This window comes from Callithrix jacchus, chromosome 4 (genome assembly GCF_049354715.1).
Source record: "Callithrix jacchus isolate 240 chromosome 4, calJac240_pri, whole genome shotgun sequence".
NCBI lineage: Eukaryota > Metazoa > Chordata > Mammalia > Primates > Cebidae > Callithrix > Callithrix jacchus.
In genome coordinates, this window is record NC_133505.1 from 5,023,630 (window position 1) to 5,048,248 (window position 24,619).

Consider the following 24,619-nt stretch of genomic DNA (forward strand, 5'->3'; position numbering starts at 1 on the left):
TTTAAACCCTTCAGAGAACATTATGAGTAAAGAAAATTTGAAGTATTTTTCAGTGGAGGCATCCTCATTCTCAAATGAGAATATTGGCTTAATTTAGAGTTAAGGAAAAACATGGCTTAAAAGGAAAAGGAAAAGGAAAAAAAAGATTTAAATACGTGATACCGAGTTTTCCAGCCATGATAAAGGACTTGTGCTAACTTACCTCTTCTTCCTTTGTGGGGTTAACTGCAGGCACCCAGCAAAATTACCAGCTGGAGTTACTGTGCAATGAGCAAATGTGGAAGAATTTCTTTCTCATGTCATCCCACCATAGAGGGTGGGTCATGCTTTACTTAACTGAAATAATCAAGCCCCTATTGCTGTTGGGGGAGGTGTAGAGGGTGGGGTGAGAAGGGTTAGAGTTAGGATACCGTGATATACAGTGAAACTGTAATTTGTTAATATACTGTATTTGAGGTTTGAAAATCACTGATCACAGCTCCTAAGTAACAGTGCACCAAAGTTTTACAATATTTGAACATCTGCGAATGTAGAGCTTTCTGGCATGACCCAGATTTAAATACAAATGGGAAGTTCATTGAATATTAGGTTTATCAGTAAGCTAGAGGAAAGAAATTACCAGCTGGAGTTTGGATTATGGGTAATAACCTAGGAAAAAAGTACTGAAGAGAGAGACTGAGGATGCCTCCACTGAAAAATACTTCAAATTATGGGTAATAACCTAGGAAAAAAGTGGAGATTAGTAAAAATTAAGTGAAATTATTCAGATGCTTTCAGTTTCATCTTTTCCTGGTAAATCCCCCAAAACAGGCCTTTGGAAAACCAACTTCATACAGGTACCAAATGACATCTGCTCTCATGTAGATACAGCTTTCTCTCAGTGGAGATAAGTCACAGACGTTTCCCAGACATTCATTTCCATGCATAAGGAAGTCTGAGACATCTACTCCACTGAAATATTGTAAAGGAAGTCTACAAACCACTTCTAGGAAAAAGGCGTTTCACGTGAAAGTTGGATTCAATTACATGAAAGTTGAGAAGATTAGGTTAGATTCAAAATTCTGTATTCCTTTTTGTGTTTATGAATCTCGAGCAGATGCCAGTTTAGAGAATGCAGCCAATAACATTACAGACAAACCAAACAGCAGTAATAACTCTCTTCCTGGCAAAACAGCAATTTATGACATTTCTCCAAAAATTAGCATAGTTCTAAGTTCAACAGTAAAAGAAAAAAAAATCACTGGTCGTTGCTACTTTAGAGCTCAAGACACTGTTTTCAGTAGAGTTTCACGTTTGCCGTTTGGTTCTGTTTCAGACAGGAACTGCTTTTCAGATGAAAAGCCTGTGGTGGCAGAGGCATGTTTATGTGGTGGAAGAACCCAGGGCAGAAAAATCACAGAGTAACGAAAGGTGCAGTTCTCTGGTCAGACAGCCAAGCGAGGAGGCAGTTATTCTGAGAACTTATCAAATAGAGAAGATTGCAGTAAAATACTGAGAGTTGGGGAAGTAGCAGAAGCTTCTCTGTGAGACTGGGGATAGCAGCGGGAATGCTTCTCCTGGGAAGGCAGGACCAGAGTGTTGGTGCAGCTTGAAAGTGGCTCTTTTCTGATAGAACTTTAAAAGTGTCTTGTTACATCATCACGCATGCAATCCCATACAACCCTGAGTCCCATCATCAGTGCTGTTGAGGTTTTCCTTTTTTTTTTTTTTTTGAGACGGAGTTTCGCTCTTGTTACCCAGGCTGGAGTGCAATGGCGCGATCTCGGCTCACCGCAACCTCCGCCTCCTGGGTTCAGGCAATTCTCCTGCCTCAGCCTCCCGAGTAGCTGGGATTACAGGCACATGCCACCATGGCCAGCTAATTTTTGTATTTTTAGTAGAGACAGGGGTTTCACCTTGTTGACCAGGATGGTCTCGATCTCTTGACTTCGTGATCTACCCACCTCGGCCTCCCAAAGTGCTGGGATTGTAGGCATGAGCCACCGCGCCTGGCCTGTTGAGGTTTTTCATTTGGTACTGGTGTACTTCCCTTAGCAGTGTGTAAAGAGCATCTTCAACAGCCTGTCTGATCTTGGCTGAGGTTTTAGTCAGTGGAATACTGTAACTCTTGGCCAGTTTGTGGCCTTGTTTTGTATCAACTGTACTTGTTGGCATATCACACTTGCTTCCCGCTAGCACCAGAGGTACATAATCTGAGCCCTTCACTTGCTTAATCTGCTCCCTGTAGAGATTAATATCCACAAATGACTTGCTGTTATTGTTGGTAAGGGCGCAGAGGAAGCCTTCGCCTGTCCCCATGTATTGGTCTCTCACGGCACTGGACTCTTCTTGTCTAGCTGTATGGAGAGTGTTCAGCAGACGGGTTTCACCATCTGAAACCACCTGTTTTCTCTAAGAATCCTCTATGGTGGGATCATATTCATCTGCAAAAAGTGGTTCTGGATTAGCTGGATTGTCAGTGCACTTTTCCCAACACCAGTTGCTCCAAGTACCACCAGTTTGTACTCAGTCATTTCACTCCTCTAGGAACCTCAAGCTCCACTGCCTTTGCTTTGGACAGATTTAGGACCAAAATCTGAGCAAAAGCTGGGAAGATGTTGGAGACCCGGGAACCGCCATGAACAGCCCCCACAAGGGAGCGGCCTAGCCTGTGTTCTTTAAAATCCAAGTTGGGAAGCCGGGCGCAGTGGCTCACGCCTGTAATCCCAGCACTTTGGGAGGCCGAGGCGGGTGGATCATGAGGTCAAGAGATAGAGACCATCCTGGTCAACATGGTGAAACCCCGTCTCTACTAAAAATACAAAAAATTAGCTGGGCATGGTGGTGCGGGCCTGTAATCCCAGCTACTCAGTAGGCTGAGGCAGGAGAATTGCCTGAGCCCAGGAGGCGGAGGTTGCGGTGAGCCGAGATCGCGCCATTGCACTCCAGTCTGAGTAACAAGAGCGAAACTCCGTCTCAAAAAAAAAGAAAAAAAAAAAAAAAAAATCCAAGTTGTGAGTAGTTCCAGTCTGGACCACACTGGCTTGATGTAGCATATGTTGTTTTAATACCGTTCTCTGTTGTCTTTAGGGTATGTCATTAGAAAGTGATTCTGTGTTTCTTAGACTCTTACTCCCTTCTCCCATTTGCTAAATGAATCTTCACCCAATTTTTATAGTACTTGGAGTGTAAAAAATGTATGTTAACTTATGTAGTTTTTAAAAATTAAAACTTTTCATTTTTAGATAATTGTAGATTTGTGTGCAGTTATATCAGGTAATACAGAGAGGATCTCTTATACCTTTACTTTTTCCATTTTGCAAAATTGTAGTATAATGTCATAACCAGGATAATGACATTGACGCCGCAAAATGCAGATTTGCTTCCCCATAAGGACTCCTAACATTCCTTCCTATAGCTCTACCTAGCACTCCCCACTTCTTTGACCCCTGGAAGCCACTCATCTGTTCCCCATTTCTATAATTTTGTCATTTTAAGAACCTTATGTAAATTTACTCATATAGTGTATGTCTTTTTGGGATAGGCTGTTCTTGCTCAGCACAATTCCCCAGATCTTCATCCAAGTTGTATGAGTTGTTTCCTTCTTAGCCGAGGAGTGCTTCATGATATGGATGTACCATGTTTGGTTTACCCATTGGCTAGTTGATGGACAGCTCAGTTGTTTCTAGTTTTTGCCTATTGGGAATAAAACGGATATAAACACTTGTGTACAGATTGTTGAGGGAACATACTTCTTCATTTCTCTGTGATAAATGCCAAGGAGTGCTGTTGCTGCTTTGTATGGGAATTGCTTGTTTACTTTTATAAGACACTGGCAAACTGTTTCCCAGAGTGGCTGTACTGTTATATGGTTCTAACAGCAATGTATGAGTGGTCTAGTTTCTCTAAATCCTTGGCAGCATTTGGCATTATCTGGACTTTTTTTTTTTTTTTTTCCCTTGAGACTGTGTCTCACTTTATCACCCAAGCTGGAATACAGTGGCATGAACACAGCTCACTGTAGCTTCCACCTCCCGGGCTTAAGTAATCCTCCCACCTCAGCCTCCCAAGTAGCTGGGACTGCAGGCATGTGCCACCACACCCGGCTAATTTTTGTATTTTTTGTAGAAATGGTGTTTCGTCATGTTGCCCAGGCTGCTTTTGAACTCCTGGGTTCAAGCCAGCCTTCTGCCTTGGCCTCCCAAAGTGCTGGGAATTTTTTTTTTTTTTTTTTTGGAGAACTATAGTGAAGGAAAAACAATGTCCAGAGGGAGCAAGAGCCCTGATGACCTCTTGTCACTCACACTTCTGCTGTTGCTTGTTTGCGGGAGAGGAGTGTGGCAGTCCCCTCGCTCTCCGCGATGGTGGTCCTAAAGCACGTGGAAGGTCATTCCTAGTCTCCGCTTTGCTTTTTTCTGTTTGATTTGGAATTGGGTCACATCATCTTTGCCAACCCCTTGTTCTTCCACACCCTTCATAAAATGGGCCAGAAGCAGGACTTCCTTTCTTATTAAACTGAGCAGGGAAGGGAAGTGGCACATAAATGGAATCATTCTGTTTTATTTGCTGTTCTCTTTAAAACGACCCATTTGTTGTCCATTTGTTTTCTTTGAAAAGTTAGTCTGAAATCCATCCCCCACGCACACCTTTTTTTGAGACAGGGTCTCACTGAGTTGCACAAGCTGGAAGGCAGTGGCGCAATCACAATCACAAGCCTTGCTCAGGTGATCCTCCCAGTTCAGCCTCTCGAGTAGCTGGCACTACAGGCACATGCCACCACGCCTGCCTCATTCATTATTATTTTTATAGAGACAGTCTCACTATGTTGCCCAGGCTGGTCTTGAACTTAGACTCAAGCGATTCTCCCACCTTGGCCTCCTAAAGTGCTGGGATTAGAGGTGTGAGCCAATGCGCCAGGACTGAAATCCCTTTAACATCTTTTTTTCTGAGCTATTTATTTATGGCTTTTGAACATCTTAATTAGGCTTGATTGGAATAACTGTAAGTTAACTTAAAATATGTTGAGGCCGGGCGCGGTGGCTCACGCCTGTAATCCCAGCATTTTGGGAGGCTGAGGCAGGTGGATCACGAGGTCAAGAGATCGAGACCATCCTGGTCAACATGGTGAAACCCCATCTCTACTAAAAATACAAAAAATTAGCTGGGCATGGTGGCGCGTGCCTGTAATCCCAGCTACTTAGGAGGCTGAGGCAGGAGAATTGCTTGAACCCAGGAGGCGGAGGTTGCGGTGAGCCGAGATCGCGCCATTGCACTCCAGCCTGGGTAACAAGAGCGAAACTATGTCTCAAAAAAAAAAAAAAAATATTGAAAGGCATAGTGGTATTATTTTGGGTGACATATATCCCTAAATATTTTGGTGGTAGTGCTGTCTTTCATTAATAAACTGTAAACTCTATTTCACCTGCTTGTTTTTTAAGAGGACATGAAAAAAGAAATATCTCTCATACAGAGTCTTAGAAGTGTTTGACCTACTTAATCAGTCACAAATTATCTTCAATCTCAGATATTCTGCAATATGGAAACTGCGGCTCTTTTACAGCAGGCCACGCTCATTTTGCATGGCTAGTGCAAAGGAGGAACTAGGCTTTTCTAGTTCCCCAGTCTCTAGTACCTAACTGAATTCAGCAGCATGGCCTGTGCCATAGTCATTTTTCAGACAGTATTCATGCTGGAATTTGTGTTGTGCAGCTTTTGTAAGGGAACATGAGCCCTGGCCAGTGGTTTTCAGACTTAAACATTTGGTAGTGCCCGTTTAAAACAGTTTTTCTTTTTCATGGAACCCATAATGTAGTGATGTTTTGGGATTGTATTTTGGGAGTTCATTGTTAAACCTGTAATAGTGTAAACCTGGCCAGGCACGGTGGCTCAAGCCTGTAATCCCGGCACTTTGGGAGGCCCAGGCGGATGGATCACAAGGTCAAGAGATCGAGACTATCCTGGTCAACATGGTGAAACCCCGTCTCTACTAAAAATACAAAAAATATTAGCTGGGCGTGGTGGTGCGTGCCTGTAATCCCAGCTACTCAGGAGGCTGAGGCAGGGGAATGGCCTGAACCCAGGAGGCGGAGGTTGCAGTGAGCCGAGATCGCGCCATTGCACTCCAGTCTGGGTAACAAGAGCGAAATTCCGTCTCAAAAAAAAAAAAAGTGTAAACTTAATCACTGATTTCAATGTGGCAGTTTTGACGAACACAAATTAGAAATAGAAGGGGAGATTTGATTTTTGTCCTGGTTGCATGAAATGGAGAGACTCCCTGTTCACCAGTTAAGCAGGACGAATATCACAGTTTAAAACAGCTAGTCTTGCAATCTCAGGGTGCTTTCCAAGCAAATAGAGATGGCAGAAGAAGCTTTATTCTGAGATCTGTGCAAAAGTGGGTTATCCTGGCAGCACAGTGTACCTCGTAGCTGTTCTCTGATATGTAAAATTCGGAGTAACACATCCGAGTGTGTGTGTGTGTTGGTGTTTTATTACAGTAGTTAAAATAGTCATAAGACAAATGCATATAAAATGTCTGCAGACTGCAGTGTCTTCCGAGGAATGCTGTCAGAAAGTGATTATTCTAGGCCCCAGCTTTACATCCCTCGGTGAGAGGCTCTTGTACCAGTCGTTGGGTAATTTGAACAGCCCCCTTTGTGGTACCATTAGGAGTCTCAACTTTTAAGGATCACTTACAATTCTGTGCACAGGTGATTTTCAAGGCACCTGGGTGAAGTTACATGGCTCCAGAAAATTGAGCCTTAGAAAATAGCGGCAGCATTGAAACGATCTTTGGGAATGAGTTATCAGAGAACGTGCATTGTTGCCAAGGATCCTGGCAAAAATTCTGGGAACTGCAAATTAAAAGAAGCCATATTTGAGCACTTTACAATTTACCTGAACTGAACACTGGAGTCAGTTCCCACCTGTCCCCACTCATCTCTGCGCAGGGGCTGGGGGCAGGCTCTGGCCCCGGGCATGCATTTGCAGGAGGCAGTTCTGGCAGTTCTGGCCGACTTGTGCCTGTTACCTGAGCTGCATTTGCATTCTCCTCTCTCCTTCTCTGCAGCTGCCCCAGTTTCTTCTGTAGTTAGGATAGGCGAGTCAGATGACCTTGGGCGAGGATGCTGTTGAGCATATACCAGGCTTGGTGTAACTTTTCGTTGTTCTAAAAGGATACTCTTCATCCTGGTCAACATGGTGAAACCCCGTCTCTACTAAAAATACAAAAAATTAGCTGGGCATGGTGGTGCGTGCCTGTAATCCCAGCTGCTCAGGAGGCTGAGGCAGGAGAATTGCCTGAACCCAGGAGGCGGAGGTTGCGGTGAGCCGAGATCGCGCCATTGCACTCCAGCCTGGGTAAGGAGCGAAACTCCGTCTAAAAAAAAAAAAAAAAGATACTGTTTGTCCAGTCTCTGGGATTTAGCCACCCTTGGGCCAAGGCAGTTAGGTACACCCTGGAGAGGGGAGGAAGGTAAGGGAGGAGGGAGAGTAGGAGAGTAGCATGAAAGGGACATTGTGGACATTAAAGAGCCAGGAAACCTACTAAAAATATGGAATGAATAGGGAGAACTCTTGTTTTTCATAGTTATAAAGTAGTTACAGAGAAAATAAAGACCTTAGTAAAAGGTAACTGTAACAACTTTAGGTTTCATTTAATTAGAAACACTGTTAATATCTAGTGTTAAAAGAGATTAAAAATGCAGCTAAAATCTGAAGGTTAAAAGATTTTTGTTCCCTTTCTTATCCCCTCTGCTTTCTAAAATCCTTTTTTAAAAAAATAGAATATTAGATTTTGGATTGGTGTATATGGGGTATATTATTGTCTAAATCTTTACATTACTGTGTTTTATTTATTTTTCTCTCTCAATAGACCACTTTTCTCTGCTCTTTGAGGAAAGAGGGGCAAAGAGGGGAAAGAAGGATGCTTGGATAGAGAGAGAGAGAGAGAGAGAGAGAGCGCCCGCGTGCGTGTGTGTGTGTGTGTGTGTGTGTGTGTGAGTGTGTGTGTATGTGGCCGTAGCAGTGGGTAAAAGACTTTCATTCACTGGGTTCTTTTCCTCATCTTGCTTCTTAGGAGAAGGCCTCCCTCCCTCCCTCCCTTTGCCCTTCCCTCCCTCCCTCCCTCCTGTCTGTCATCCAAAAGCTGGAGTGCAGTGGTTCAAACACAGCTCACTGCAGCATCAATACTGTGGGCTGAAGAGATCCTCCTGTGTCAGCCTCTCAGGAGCTGGGCTACAGGCATATGCCACCATGCCTAACTTTTTTTTGTAGAGATGGATCTTACTTTGTTGCCCAGGCTGGTCTCACTGGGCTCAAGCAGTCCTTCCACCTTAGCCTCCCAGAGTGGGATTACATATGTGAGCTGGTTTTTCTTTTCCTTTCCTTTCCTTTCTCTTTTCCCTTCCCCTTCCCCTTCCCCTTCGACAGGGCCTTACTTTGTCACCCAAGCTGGTATGCAGTGGCATGATCTCAGCTCATTGCAACCTCTGCCACCCAGGCTCAGCTCATAGTAGCCTCCCACCTCAGCCTCCCACGTAGCTAGGACTACAGGCACGGGCCACCATGCTGGCTAATTTTTGTATTTGTTTTTGTAGAGATGGGGTTTCGCCATGTTGCTCAGGTGGGTCTTGAACTCCTGAGCTCAAGTCATCCACCTGCCTTGGCCTCCCAAAGTGCTGGAATTACAGGCCTGAGCCCCTCTGCCCAACCCGAGGTTTTCCTTTATTTTTTTGAAAGCATTATCACTTGATGAACTTTGGCCAACAAGTGTCTTGTTTTCTTTAGATATGTGTAGATGTACAGGACGTATCTTCCTACCTCTTAGAGGTAGGAAGCAGGCATGTACATAGGCCCTGAGCTGTACTTACAGCCTCTCCAGCCTTTGGCAAGGGTTTGAGACAAATGTGCTTAGTTCCTGCTAAAGAGGCAACATGTCTATTTCTGCTGATCCCTGGGCCCTGGGGTCTCAGGAGGCATTTTTGGGCATTGACTGGGATTACTAGGTGTATCCATCAGACAGGATCTGGTGTAGACGATTGACTTGACTCTGGGGAAATTTATTCAGACCTTGCCCTCATTGATTGCTGTCTAGAGGATCTTGGGGCTAGAGGACTCTTGGTAGCCATTTAACCATGTGTCTTAACCTAGGAGAAGTTTCTTCTATAGCACCTCTGACAGCTAGGTATCTGCTTTTTACTTCATTATTTCTAGTGACGAGAAAAGAGCCCCCGGAAGCCCTGTCTTCTTTTGGCCTGGGATCTGCTTCTCACTCTCCACTTCTTGCATAGTCTACTGGAATGTCACAGAACAATCTTTCTCCCTCCTACCCATGAATGCAGTTCAAGTGTTTGAAGAAGCTTATCATACTTTCCTTTGGTCTCACAGTCCTCCAGCTAAATAGGCTCAATTCCTGGGCTCAGTCCTTGGAGGATGTTGTTTTCAGACTTACCACTATTCTGATCACCTTGCTTTGGAATCACCCCTCCTTTGTCTATCAACCTTTTAAACAGCTATAGGTGTTTAGGGATCACACATGCTAGGCAAACACCCTTGAACTGAATTAAGTAGACTTTCTCAGTCTTCAGTGGGCTCCCATGGATTGTGCCTTTTGAGGAGGGTATGGAGCCTGTAGCATCACAGATTCTGTGCTCCTCTAGGCAGGGTGGGGAACATCAATCTAGGTGCAAACTGCCTGGTGAAGAATACCACCTACACATTGCTTCGGCAAAAAGTTTTGTGATTGTTGTTTTAAATTTTGGAAGTATCTCTGAATTTATATTACTAAAACAGTTATAAAACATAGGAAAGAAAAACCAAACATTACCTAATCCTATCAATTCAGATATAATCATTGGAAAAAAATAGTATTTTCCTGTGCTAACTTACATATAAGTGTGTGTATATATATATATATTTAAAAGTGGAATCATGAATATTTTGTGATATACTTTTAAAATTTAATTTTTGGGGTCGAAGCTTTCTGTGACAGTAATTTACATCAGCTTGGTTTTCTGCGTGGTACTTCATTTACCCGCTGTAGGAGAGTACTGTAATTTATCTAATTCGTGTCTTTTATTGTCAGATAATTTAGGTTATTTCCAATATTTTGCCTTATAAATGTCCATATCTTCATATTTATTTCTCTTGGATAAAATCCTGGAGGTGGAATCATTGCCATCATTGCCTAACAGGCATTTTGAAGGATGCATATTTTTACCTGATTGTTATTCAGGAAGTCTAAATAGAGAATAAATCCTCCACCTTGTCAATTTCATTGTCTTAAACAAGAGTCCACTTGGCAGAATGGCTTTTTTTCTTTGCTTGCATCGTTGTATTTCTTAGATCAGTGCTCCTTGGACCCCAGCTCCTGAGGCAAACCTTTTTCACACAATTTAGTATTCTTTCAGATCTGCCTGTGTGGACCTGTTGTCTTCAACTACGGTATGTTTGCTGGAATGAGACGGTCCTGTGACTTCATTTCTGGTTTCAGAGTCACAGCTCCCAAGTATCATTGTCTTGGCAGAATCAGCTATGGCTTTTTCTTGGCTGAACCTTAGGTAGGTGTGAGCCTATATTATATGATTCGATCTTTGCCCTTGCCGTGAGACTTTCTTACCTTGGGTCTTTGAGTGCTCTCATAAATGGTAGTTGAGTAGATTGGCCAGTGACAAGGCGCATGGCACTTTCATTAGAGGAAATGTAGTTAACAACCATAAGCTAATATGCTTGTAGAACTAGTCCAATGTCTTAGAAGATCATTTAGTATCATAATGAAAGGAGACAGTGCTTTTCTTCCCAGACAATTCTGAAGGCAGTTAATTTCATCTTTATAGCTAACAACAATTTCTTAAGTCTTATGGTTCTTCCCCACTCCACTAGAAGCTTCAGAGTAGTCCTTCCCGTTCTCATGTACTGTCCCCACTTCCTGACCCTTTCACTGTCTCCCTGCCCAGGGAGAGGGGTGCCCAGGTGATGAGGACCAGTGGTCTCTTTTCTGCCATGAGGAGCTCCTTTTGGAGCCCTGTCCTCCTTGCTGAGGCCCCCTAGAGTTCAGCCTGCCTTTCTCTATCCTTTCAAAGTTACCATTGTGTACCATGTTGCTTGTGGCTGCCTTTTCTTCCAGACTGACAGTTAGGATGACATTCCCCAGAGACCTCCTTATTTTCAGTCTCAGAAAACAAGCACAGAGGACTTCCTTAGTTACCCTGTGGAACAAAGAGAATCAAGAGACCTAGATGTGGGGAAGTGACTGAGAACCTTGCCAGGTTCTTTTAAGGCAATCTGTCTGCTTTTGGATGCCGAAGTCCCCTACTTCATGGGGCACAGCCACACGCACTTGCAGAATCTCAGCTAAGGTGTGGCCGGGAGAAGTCCAGGCCAGTGGATGTTATCAGTGGTCATTTTTTGGTTTCCTGAGTCCATCTGTCCTAAATCAGCTGTCACTGGCAACCAAAAAAAAATCTTATCTGTCATAGGCATGATCTGAAGAGAAGCAGCTGTGCTTTGTTTTTTGCTAAGTCTTGGACAGTTCAGTTCGGTACTTAAGAATATTCCAGCTCCTTTTCTTATAAGAATTTCTCTCTGTCTCTCTCTCTCTCTCTCTCTCTCTCTCTCTCTCTCTCTCTCTCTCTCTCTCTCTCTCTCTCGCTCTCGCTCTCTCTCTCTCCCCCCCTCCCTCCCCCTCTCTCTCTCCCTCCCTCCCTCCCTCCCTCTTTCCCCGCCCCTCCCTCTCAGTCTCTCTCTCCCTCTCTCAAGCATTTTAAAAAGTGGCCTCTTGCTGTGTTGCTCAGGCTGGTCTCCAGCTCCTGGACTCAAACATTCCTCCTGTCTCAGCGTCTTGATAGCTGAGACTTCAGGCACAGGCCACCATGCCCGGCCTCAGATCCTTTTCTTTTAAATTTCTTGGTCCAATTGGTATTCTTTGCCAGCGTCCTTGGGACAGAACAAATGTTGCAGTTTGGGGAAACATTCTGTACAGCTTTGTTCACTGAATCACAGTCACTGCTTGTGCTGTTGATAATCAAAACTGGGCTCTACAGAGTGACATAGTTAAATATTTGGCTTGGGTGTACAGATGTTTCCCTTTAAGTATCTTGGGTGTCCTGCTCCTTATCAGAATTTTATCTCCCCCAAATTCATTGTTTGGGAATTAACTGTGAAGTTCTGGGAGCGATTTTCTTTTCAACAGTTTGCCTCTCTAGAAAAAAACTTTGGGGTTTAAATAGCACTTAACCCTCTATCATTTTATTCTCTCTGAAGTGATCTCTCTGGGGAACATGTTGGGACTTCTCTGTTCAGTATTTTTCTCTTTCTTGACAAGGCCTGGATGCAAAAAGTTGGTCCAGTTTTTCCCGTCCAGGTTTGCTTGTTAATAAAGCATCTGGAGCAAAGGAAAGGCTATTAGCACCTTGTCACTTAGAGTTTCTCAAGCACTCTTCCATTTATGTGTTCTTGCTGCAGAGATTTAATGAAAGCGGTATCTGTCTTTACACCTGACATAGGCAGGTTGTCCGCAGAACTGAACAGGTGATGTCCGCAACACTGTAGATGCAGGAGGGCTTCGTACTCAGTTCTTCTTCTCTGTGTTCTCTGGGAGTAGGCAACTCTTCGGTCGTCAGAGTAGGGCTTGACATTTCCATATTCTGGAGGGAGATGCTTGTGGCGATGTATTTAGCCTTCAATTCGGGAATGGCTTCTTTTCTCAGTGTCCTCACACTTTATACCTCCCATTTTCTGTGGGAGTAGATAGTCTGCCTACGTCTGAATTTGGAAATGGCATGTGCTAACATTTAACCTTGGGTATTTAACTTCTCTGTGCCTTACTGTCTCCATCTGTAAAATGGGTGTAGTAACAAACTACTTTGTAGCTTTGTTTTGAAAATTAAGTGGGATATTAGATATAAAATATTTTGTAATAGTGCCTGGCACATGGTAAGTCTTAGCTGTTATTGTCAGGGGTAGCGTAGTGATAACGCCAAATGCTTTGATTATAAGAATCTGATTGTATATTTGAGTCACAGATTATTTAGAGATAGTTTATATAAATATTTCAAAAGAGAGACCTCAACTTTGCATGTATTCCTGGCCCTCTGCAAGGTACATGTTGTAATGTTTTCTCTGCTTAGAGCTAGTTTAAGCCAGTACAGACTGTCTACAGAAAGGGGTTTAAAATGTTTTTTTTTTTTTTTTTTCACTCCGCTGCTCTTAAAGAGGGCATACTGCTCTTGAGAAATCTTTTTTTAAGAAAAGGGGCCGGGCGCGGTGGTTCAAGCCTGTAATCGCAGCACTTTGGGAGGCTGAGGCAGGTGGATCACAAGGTCAAAAGATCAAGACCATCCTGGTCAACATGGTGAAACCCCGTCTCTACTAAAAATACAAAAATTAGCTGGGCACAGTGGCACGTGCCTGTAATCCCAGCTACTCGGGAGGCTGAGGCAGGAGAATTGCCTGAACCCAGGAGGTGGAGGTTGAGGTGAGCCAAGATCACACCATTGCACTCCAGCCTGGGTAACAAGAGTGAAACTCCGTCTCAAAAAAAAAAAAAAAAAAAAAAAGAGAAAAGGTTCCAGTTTAGTGCTGAGAAATTTGTCTCTGAAGACAGCACTGTGCATTGTCTATGGGTATCTGTTTTTCATCTTGCTTTCATTGCAGATCTGAATGATCAGATACATGCTCAAGCCCCTCTTTCACTTTCCAGTTACCTAGATTAAAAAAAAGAAAGCATCAGTAGTCGTCACCTGTTCATTCACTTGGTTAGTTCCCTAGGTAACTAAGTGTATTACTAAGTTACTTAGGTAATTAAGTTACCTCCACTCAGAGACCCATAAACTAAACCTTATTGAGAAATAAGTATAACCGGCTCTATACAGAAGTTTGAAATCTGCTTAGGGAAATGACTTTTACCAGACAGATCATGTTAGGTGTCTGCTAGTTACATTGGCTTCCCTGCAAGAACCCGTCATGCCCACAGCTTTCTTTATAGGATTTCCTTTTGTCAGTATCCCCGAGCTGGGTGCATGCAACTCCACATTTTGGCTATAGCTGCTTGAACTAGGCTTGCTTATGCCTGACTCCCAAGCTAAGCATGTATAGGCTAACCAGCAGCCTATATTGAGCAGAGATTCTTCCTCTTGGGAGTTTGAGACAGAGAGACAGACAGAAATGGGAAGACAGCAAAAGGCATGAGGCAGTGAAAGCCCTTAGTTAAGCAGAAACCATGAGGAGATAAAGAGGCTCCTAATGAGCCAGTGGTAACAAGAACAGTAGAAGGTGGAATTGGTTGACAGCACAGGATGGCTGTTTCGCAGTGGGTGATTTTAGAATCGAAGTTGAGTCAAACTACTTGAACTAATATGCCTAAGTACAGTATGTTTTAATTTTCTCAAAGGCCCAACTGGCCAGCTACTCGTAGGGGTTCCTGTTTTAACTTCCCCGTTTTGCTTGCTTCTCTAGGGAGCCTCATATTAGATCACCATTAACTGAGGCCGTTTCCTAATATGTCTGTTCCTTGTTGCCTTGATGAGCCCGTTGAATATATACCTAGACTAGAAGACCAACTGGTTTAAGGTGGGCTGCAGGTGGGTTACAGGGCATGCTGCTTCCTTAAAGCAGTGACTCTCAGCCTGGCCGTACCTCAAAAACACCTGGGTCGCCTCTGCCTCTTTATTTAAAAACACACTGTACGCACCCTTGAAATCTGTAATACAGGAGCAAATGGGAGATAGAAGCCTTTTCTTTCAGCTTGTTGATGGGTTGACTTTCCCAGAAGAAAGCTGCATAGAGAGTATTGCAGAGAACCTCAGGCCCTGCTCCACTCAGTTCTTTAGATCAGACCAAATAAGCCAGCTCACCATATATATTCCAGAGATGTGTTGCTTTGCCTCTGGTACCCTTTCTCTTAACATTTCCTGTTAGAGACTCTGGGTACCATTTCTTTTGAGGGAGATGCTAAGAGTTTGAAAAGCCTTTAAAAAACCATTAAAAATAGATGCAATAGAGCGTTGAAATCAGCCTTGTGAGTGACGCTCTGAAACTTCGGTGAGTCTCAGGAAATTGTTCAATTTTGAATGATTGCCATTGACCCTGTCCAGCTGGTCACCTCTTCTTCCTATCTTTCCTCTTAGAACCAGGGAAATTATGCAAGTACCTTCATGCAGTAAATCCACTGGAGTCTGTGACACAAATCAATCCAGAGGGAAATGAGTGAAGATACGAATACGTTACATTGTTGCTCAGATGGTTGGCTGAGTTCCATAGGGTAATAGATTCTGGGAGTGGTCCAGTGCTTGTCTTCAAGGCCAGCTTAAAATATTTGGGCCTGACCAAGAGCATAGGGATTCTCTTATTCTTCAACCTGGTATCCTTGAGGAGACTGTAAACTACTCGAGAGTCCAGGACTGTTTACCTATTGTACTTTTATATTAAGTACCTCTACCCACTGGGCGCGGTGGCTCACACCTGTAATCCCAGCACTTTGGGAGGCTGAGGCGGGCAGATCATGAGGTCAGGAGTTGAAGGCCAGCTTGGCCAACATGGTGAAACCCCATCTTTACTAAAAATACAAAAATTAGCCAGGAATGGTGGCACATGCCTGTAATCCCAGCTACTCAGGAGGCTGAAAACTGCTTCAACTGGGACCTGGGAGGCAGAGGTTGCAGTAAGCCAAGATCGAGCCACTGCACTCCAACCTGGGCTACAAAGCAACACTGTCTTAAAAAGAAGAAAGAAGAGGAGGAGAAGGAGGAGGGGATGGGGAAGGGGAGGAGGAGGGGAGTGGGAAGAGGAGGGAGGAGGGGGGTGAGGAGGAGCAGGAGGAGGAGGAGGAAAAGAAGAAGAAGAAAAGTACCTCTGAAAGCAATCTCTTTGAGATATACACAGAATATTTACCCAGTAAGTCACTCAGCCTAGAGTACAAATTTTAAGCCCAAACTATTTTCCTCAGGAGCCGGGCAAGTCTCTTTACTCAGCAGCCTTATCTGACGTAGCCCATCTTTAATTTAGCTTTGTGCAAGGTGCAGGGATCAATAAGAGCGATGCTGGGAGGGAAGGAGAATGGCCAGCTGCAAACAGCCGCCCATCTCGGCACTTGAACTGAACTCTGCTTTGGTCAGACTGATTAGTGCCGTCTGGAGAGCCATTAAATGCTCTCTGACTAGTTCATCTGAGCTCTGCTTCCTATTACCCTCAACAACTAACCGAGGAGATTACAGATCCTTGAGGAGAAAGGGCGTCCTGTCTCCTGCTGTGGTACTGAGTAGTGTTGGTACCACTGTCTCAGGAATGTGAATCACAGTGCAAATGAGCTGCCTCTCTTGTTTCCTTTTCTGCAAGTTATGTCCGAGAGAGATTTGTTTTCTGTTTGCGAGGGCTTGGGCTCCTCATTTAGATAAGAGAGAAACTGCATGTACTCTCAGCTTTTGGCTGGTGATAGGCTTCTCCTTTGTTATGTTTTTCCCCATTGTGAGATTTGTTTACGATTGAATGAAAAGATTGGTTTTCTCAGGCTTTCAGTGATGACACTTCATTTCTTCTGTGTGATAAAATTATACTGCATGATTTTATTATTTTTAAAAAGTAAGACTGGCACCTAACATTTCCTCCACAGTTGGGTAAAAAACTAGAAAGCATCTCATTTCCCATTGATTCCAGGAGCAGCCCTTTTTAGCACACAAATCAGAAGCCTTGGGCAGCTCTAAAACGATTTCCTAAATTGGGGAGGTAACAGACCCTGTTCCCGAAGGTGTGAATAGGTGTGCTGGGTGAGAAGTGCGCCGTGCTCAAGGCCTTTGACCCTGTGCTTTCCAGACTGAACCAAGTTTCTGCATTTCTCTATTCTTAGAACCTTTGGTGTTCTTATACTTAGCATATGTTGTACATTTCCTGAAGTGTCAGTTACCATCTCACAGGACACTGAGTGTTCCGGGGAACTTGGAGAAAAGCTGACAAGTTATTTTAGTGTTTTATCATTTACACAAAGGAATTGTGTTTTAGAATATGCCATATCTGCTTTGACGCTTTACAGGTTAGCCAACTGAAAAAATATATGTCAAATACTGGGTGAACAAGACAGAATCACCCAACCTACTTTTGGGAAGATTATTAAAACATTCCATTTAACAATTGTTCAGCACCATCTGTTTGTAAAGGACACGTGTTTTAAAGGAAGAAGGTGGTGACTTGGGAATGGATTGGAATAACTCCAGAGAAGTCCTTTGTCCAGGGAACTTCTTCGTTGGGTTTGACTTGAGAAGAACAAGTCAGATAAGGTTAGTCTCCTCATTATAAATGTCTAAGGTAATTTCAGATCGTTCTTTTTTAGAAATCTGGTGAAGTGGTGTTGGGAAAGATTCCTTAAATCATTTACTCTTGTTGATTGCATGCAGTTTGTATTAGGGACTGCCTCCTGCACAGTTGCTGAGCTGCACTCACACATGGAAGGGCCATTGCAGAAAAGAGGACATAGATTTATTGTCTATGGTCCTCAACCACAGGGGAATGAGTATTGGCTTGAAACACAGAATAATCTTCCTAATAGAGCTGCCCACTCATAGAATGTGCTCATTTGTGAGGGTGGGGGATTGAATTCCTTGCAACTGGGTAAGTTCAAGTAAAGATTGCTTGTCCTCTTAACTATGATGTCCCCTAAATAGCTGTCCCCAACCTTTTGGTACCAGGGACTGGTTTTGTGGAAGACAGCTTTTCCAGAGACCAGGTGGGTGGGGGGATGGTTTCAGGATGAAACTGTTCCACCTCAGATCATCAGGCATTAGATTTTCATAAGGAGGGTGCAGCCTAGATCCCTATCATTTGCATTTCACAGTAGGGTTCATGCTCCTATGAGAATCTAATGCCTCTGCTGATCTGACAGGAGGCAGAGCTGAGGTGGTAATGTTCGCTTACCCACTGTTCACTTCCTGCTGTGCGGCCTGGTTCCTAACAGGCCACAGCCCGGTACTGATCCACAGCCCAGGGTTGGGGACACCTGCTATAGAGCATTCAAATTGGAAAATACGTCCTTTGGTCTAAGAATCTGAAATTTACTATGTTCCTTGCTCATATATCAAATGATGTATTTTAGCTAGAGCTTATTAAATGTCACAACTTTACTGTTAATAACTTAAAACTTCTGTTAGTGAGGCCAGGACAGAGCAGTTGGTAAGGACAGTTGTGTCCCACAGTGACTGTTTGGATTGGTTCTATGTTCTAGGATTGAGTAAATATCATTTTCATGAGGTTAAAATCCAATTAGGAGGTCTGTCCGTTTTGGTTGTTGGCTAGGTTTGTTACTTTTTAGTTTCAGTAGAGATGTGAGAAGCTTTTTTGAACATGTTTAGCAAGGTTTGATTTTTGTATTTCTGAATATAACTCTGAGAAGAATTCTCTCCCTGCTGTCCTGGTGGCAGAAGGCAATGGACTTTGTCTGCCTGTCTCTTGGGGGACAGATACATGGGCATTTAAAGAGCCATTCTAGTTTCAGGAACTTGAGAATCAGGAGTCCTGAGGGTTAGTGCTAATGCTTTAAAACGTTCTTAGTTCTGCAATTTTAGTTAATAGTGTGGGGCTGAAAAAGCCTTTTTCCAGGAATATTGTGAGAGTAAGAGCTTTTAAAATTATAGGAGAAAACGGCATGGCCTTTTCAGTTAATAATACATGAAGAGTTTTCTCTTTTCAGAGTCTTCCTTTCTTTGGTTTTCAAAAGGGAAGACAGTCCATGGCCTTTTTTGGTTTGTTTTTCAGGTGAATTGTGGAGTTTGCCTCTAAATAGTATCTTTGTGTTAAGGGACATGAATGTTGCTGAGCAAATAGCAAGTTGATGAGGCAGGTGATTCACACTCTTCCCTTCTGTAACATGGCCTGCAGTTCTTAGAATTGTCTCATCCTCAGCTTTTGGACTCTTAAATTTTAGTGAGTTGCCTGCATCCCATGGGAACTCTGGGTAATTTCTTCTGAAGTTTTTTCTAAGTGGTCCCTGCTAGCTGATGGTGCACATAATAAAGCAGTACGACGTTTCTCTTCTGCGTACTGGGAGAGAACTGCTATCCTTTATTGATGTGTAGCTGATCTATAGATTACTGGCCTAAGAGCTGCGTGGCGGGGAAGGTCAGGCCTGTGTCTGCCTCTCCCCCTGAAGACATGTTCATCAAGCCACTGTACATCTCAGCCATTAAAAATACCCCTTTTTTCATTTAAAAGTAATTGCCATTAAGTATACGTAACATAAAATTTACGATTTTAGCCGTTATTAATAAATACGTGTTCATTGGCATTAAGTATATTCGTAATGTTATGCAACCTATCCCTTTCCAGAAGTTTTCATCCCAAACAGAAACTGTTATCAGTTAAACACGGACTCCTCATTGGCCCCTGACAGTCACTAATCTACTTCCTGTTTCCGTGGAAACAGAAAATATCCCTATTTGGGAAGTTTTATGTAAATGGAATTATATAGGCCAGGGCTCAGTGGCTCATGCCTATAATCCCAGCACTTTGGGAGGCTGAGGCGGGTAGATCACAAGGTCAAGAGATCGAGACCATCCTGGTCAACAAAGTGAAACCCCGTCTCTACTAAAAATACCAAAATTAGCTGGGCATTGTGGTGCGCGCCAGTAGTCCCAGCTACTCGGGAGGCTGAGGCAGGAGAATTGCTTGAACCCAGGAGGCGGAGGTTGCGGTGAGCCGAGATTGTGCCATTGCACTCCAGCCTGGGAAGCAGCAGCGAAACTCCGTCTCAAAAAAAAAAAAAAAAAGAATTATATAATACATGGCCTTTTGTGTCTGGCTTGTGTCATTTAGCAGTAGCAGAGGAGTCCCCAACCCCAGGGCCACAGATCGGTACTGGTCCATGGCCTTTTAGGAACCCGGGTCACACAGCACAAGGTGAACGGCAGGTAAGTGAGCCTTACCACCTGAGTTCCACCTCCTGTCAGATCAGCGGTAGCCTCAGATTCTTACAGGTACGAGAACCTTGTTGTGAACTGTGCATGCAGGAGGTGTAGGCTGCATGCTCCTTAAGAGAATCTAACTGATGCCTGATGATCTGAGGTGGAACGTTTTCATCCCAAAACCGTCCCTCCTACCCCCGCTTCTACTGAAAAGTTGTCTTCCAGGAAACCAGTCCGTGGTGCTAACAAGGTTGGTGACTGCTGATTTACATGTTTTCAAGGTTCCTCTATGTTGTAGCGTGTGTTGGAACTTCATTCCTTTTTAATCCTGAATAATATTCTGTTGTATGCATATAACAGATTTTTAAAAAGTCATTCGTACTTCACTGGACCTTCGAACTGCTTTTCCTCTTTGGCTGCTGTGAGTGGTGATGTGAGCATTGCTGTCTTGCTGAACATTGCTGTATCTGAGCTCCTGCTTTCAGTTCTTTTGAGTATATACTAAGGAGTGGAATTGCTGGATCGTATGGCATTTCTGTATTTAACCACCTGTTCCCTGCAGTGCCTTGGTCATTTTTTTTTTTCTTCTGAGAAGAAGTCCTGTTCTTGTCACCCAGGCTGGAATGCAATGGCGTGATCTCAGCTCACTGCATCCTCTGCCTCCCCGGTTCAAGTGATTCTCCTACCTCAGCCTCCTGCGTAGCTGGGATTACAGGTGGCTGCCATCACGCCCAGCCAGTTTTTTTTTTGTATTTTTAGTAGAGACGGGATTTTACCATGTTGGCCAGGCTGGTCTCAAACTCCTGACCTCAGCTGATCTGCCTGCCTTGGTCTCCCAAAGTGTTGACATTACAGGCATGAGCCACCACGTCTGGCTGCCCTGGTTATTTTGAAACTGGGCAGTAGTACCTGTGCTTGTAAGAGTATTCACAAATACAGTCTGTTCACTTTTCTAATTTAAAGTTTGGAACTTTGTCGTGGAACTTACTACTCGTCTTTCCCGAATGTCTGTCGTTTGGCTACCTGTGTTTGTTCCCTACTTTACCACAAGTTCCTTCACCTGATCTGCATTCGCCTCCATTGACCACCTTCTTTGTACTTTATACAGCAATAAACATTTCTTGATAAATTGATTAGAAGTACAACATATTCTAAAGTATTGTTTTTAAAAAAGAAATCTGTTTACAAGAAACACATTGGAATTATTTCCATGTTTTGTTTTGCTAAAGTTGAGATCTGATATTATTTGTTAATTTCTCTTGGTTATGGAATGAAAAGTATTCCTGCTATTAAAAATAAATGTTAGAGGAAGGGAGGAAACAGAGAAGTATTCTGACATTGGGGAAAGGCTTCCACTGGGAGCTGAAACACTGTGGGAAGAGAGTTGCTATTGTTAGAGTAGTTCTGTGCCGTGTTGGTCTTTGTTTTGTTTAGACATTGCTTTTTTGGGAGTCCACTCTGCAGGCATGTAAGTCTGAAGTTTAAGCCTCTTTTTTGACAAGTGAGGGACAGGTGAAAGGTGGGTTATTTTGGTTGTTGGTTTTGTTTTTAATAGACAACCAGAATTTTTACCTCTCGGGTCACTTATAGCACGCATGTGTTGTTACGGCAGGTGGCTGTGTATGTTGGCATTCAAACAGACACCGATACGACTTTATTTAGAGATGGAGTTTCGCTCTTATTGCCCAGGCTGGAGTGCAGTGGTGTGATTTGGCAATCTCCGTCTCCTGGGTTCAAGTGATTCTCCTGCCTCAGCCTCCTGAGTAGCTGGGATTATAGGCACGCACCACCACGCCCAGCTAATTCTGTATTTTTAATAGAGATGGGGTTTCTCCATGTTGGTCAGGCTGGTCTCAAGCTCCTGACCTCAGGTGATCTGCCTGCCTTGGCCTCCCAAAGCTTGGAGATGACAGGTGTGAGGCACCACGCCTGACCGGTCGTAAGATTTTAAACATGGTAGCCATCCCGTTGTGCTTAGGCTAAAAAATAGCTGTGTGCAGATTAAGCTACATGTTTCACTTGGATATAAAGTTCTCCTTTTATTAACAGACATAAAAGTGCATTGCTTTTGTGTTCTCAGTTTCTCTGAGCCCTTATTTCTTGTCTCTTTCAGTGGTTGGCTGTCGTCCATAGCGGAGCTGAAACTCTCTTTGCAGGAATTAAGCTTAAAATATCAGTTTAAGGTTGTAGTCAGCTGCGGAGTATGATAACATTTTGAGCAACACAGTTTTCAACAGCACTCCTTTATCACTGTGCCTGAGAAAGCTTTTATTAATTTATTTAGTTTTTGAGACAGAGTCTCGCTCTTGTTACCCAGGCTGGAGTGCAATGGCGCGTCCTCGGCTCACCGCAGCCTCCGCCTCCTGGGTTCAGGCAATTCTCCTGCCTCAGCCTCCCGAGTAGCTGGGATTACAGGCATGTGCCACCATGCCCAGCTAATTTTTTTTTTAAATATTTTTTAGTAGAGACGGGGTTTCACCATGTTGACCAGGATGGTCTTGATCTCTTGACCTCGTGATCCACCCACCTCGGCCTCCCAAAGTGCTGGGATTACAGGCTTGAGCCACCGCGCCCGGCCGAGAAAGCTTTTATTAACCGAATTTCATGTGAGGTTCCATGACACAGACCATTGTACAACCATATTTTTTAAAGTTTAATAGGGAAACATAGTATTTTTCTTGCTTTTAAAAAAATCCTTCAGTTTATAATTATCAGGAGTATTAGATATCTTGTAAGGGAAGGTGGACTTAGTTTTCTTTCTTTGAGTGGTTAACGCGGGGATGCCCTAAGGTGGAAGCTTTATGTGGCTGAAACAGCCCATCCACTCATTGTCATAGAATCAATTATTAATTCAGCAAATGCTTATGGAGCCTTTGCCATGCATGTGGGCCTTGTGCGAGAAGCCAGGGATAAGATCGGTTCTGCACCTGCCTCCTGTAACTTAGTCCACTTTCCAGGTCTCCCCTAGGTTTTTCTTCATTTTCGTTTTTAAAATGGAGACAGGGGCTCACTATGTTGCCCAGGCTGGTCTTGAACTTCTGGGCTCAAGTGATCTTCCTGCCTCAGCCTCCTAAAGTGCTGAGATTACAGGTATGAGCGTAGCCTCTCTCTCTCTCTGTCTCTCATTTTTTGAGACCGAGTCTCGCTCTGTCGCCCAGACTGCAGTGCAGTGGCCAGATCTCTGCTCACTGCAACCTCTACCTCCCAGGTTCAAGCAGTTCTCTTACCTCAGTCTCCCGAGTAGCTTGGATGACAGGCACCTGCCACTACACTCAGCTAATTTTTGCATTTTTAGTAGAGACTGGGCTTCACCACCTTGGCCAGGCTGGTATTGAACTCCTGATCTCAGGCGATCTGCCCACCTCGGCTTCCCAAAGTGCCAGGTCACAAGTGTGACCCACCTTGCCCAGCCTTTTAGCCACTCTCTTAAAAACAGCTTTATTAAAGATGTAGTTCAGGCCAGGCATGGTGGCTCACATCTGTAATCACAGCACTTGAAAGTCACCTGAACCCAGGAGGCGGAGGTTGCAGTGAGTTGAGATCGTGCAGTTGCACTCCAGCTTGGGTGACAGAGCAAGACACCATCTCAGAAAAAAAAAGTAATTCACGTACCATACATTTCACCTGTTTAAAGTGTACAACTCACTGGCTATTAGTATGTTCACAGAGTTGTGCATCTATTACTGGAATCAATTTTAGAGCCTCTTTTTTTTTAAAACCCCAAAAAGAAGCCTCTTTCCTTTAACTGTTGTCCTCAGTCTGCCTATCCTTCTCAGCCCTTGGCAATACCTAATCTACTTTCTGTCTCTATGGAGTGGCCTATTCTAGATATTTTATATAAATGGAATTAATGGAATTATATAATATGTGGCCTTCGTGTCTGGCTTATGTCATTTAGCATAATATTTTCAAGGTTCCTCCACATTGTAGCATGGGCTGAACTTCATTTTTTTTTCATGGCTGAATGATATTCCATTGTATGAATATACCACATCTTTTTTTTTTTTTTTTTAAGGCAGTCTTGCTCTGTCACCTATGCTAGAATGCAATGGTGTGATCTCGGCTCACTGCAACCTCTGCCTCCCTGGTTCAAGCGATTCTCCTGCCTCAGCCTCCAGAGTAGCTGGGGTTACAGGCTCCCGCTACTGTGCCTGGCTCATTTTTGTATTTTTAGTAGAGAAAGAATTGCACCATCTGGGCCAGGTGGGTCTCAAATTCCTGACTTCATGATCCACGTGCCTCAGCCTCCCAAAGTGCTGGGATCATAGGTGTGAGCCACCGCGCCTAGCCAGAACTTTTTTTTTTTTTTTTAATCTATTCCTTCACTAATAGGAATAGTGGGTTGTTTCCACCTTCTGGCTGTGTGAATAATGCTCTTGTGAGCATTCACACAAGTTTTTGTGTGGGCATATGTGCTCTGATCCCCTAGATGTCTTGCCTATCCCACAGATCCAGGCCTACCACAGAAAAATGTAGAAGGATCCTATACCATGTAGACCTAATTAAGGAGTCAGGGAAGGCTGTCCCTGAGGCCACCAGATCCAAGCTGCAGCTTGAAAGAAAGGTTGAATAGAAAAGTTTTTCAAACTGTAGCTGATCACCTATTAGTAGGTTGTGAATTCAATTTAGTGAATGGTGGCCAGCATTTTTTAGGAGGTGAGCTAAAATAGAATAGTAGATATTAGAGGACATTCCATGTGGTAAGGATAAATATTGCTCCATGAAATTTATTTTCACTAGCTATATGAGAGGATAGA

At 43.7% G+C, this 24,619-nt stretch overlaps 1 protein-coding gene and 1 pseudogene across 12 annotated transcripts in view; one reads left to right on the forward strand and one right to left on the reverse strand.

Annotated features, from left to right (window-relative positions):
* Positions 1–24,619, forward strand: part of CARMIL1 (capping protein regulator and myosin 1 linker 1) — a 468,543-nt gene that overhangs the window by 130,514 nt on the left and 313,410 nt on the right. The gene's annotated exons all lie outside the window — the stretch shown is intronic.
* LOC103792218 (GTPase NRas pseudogene) lies at positions 1,909–2,674 on the reverse strand (annotated as a pseudogene).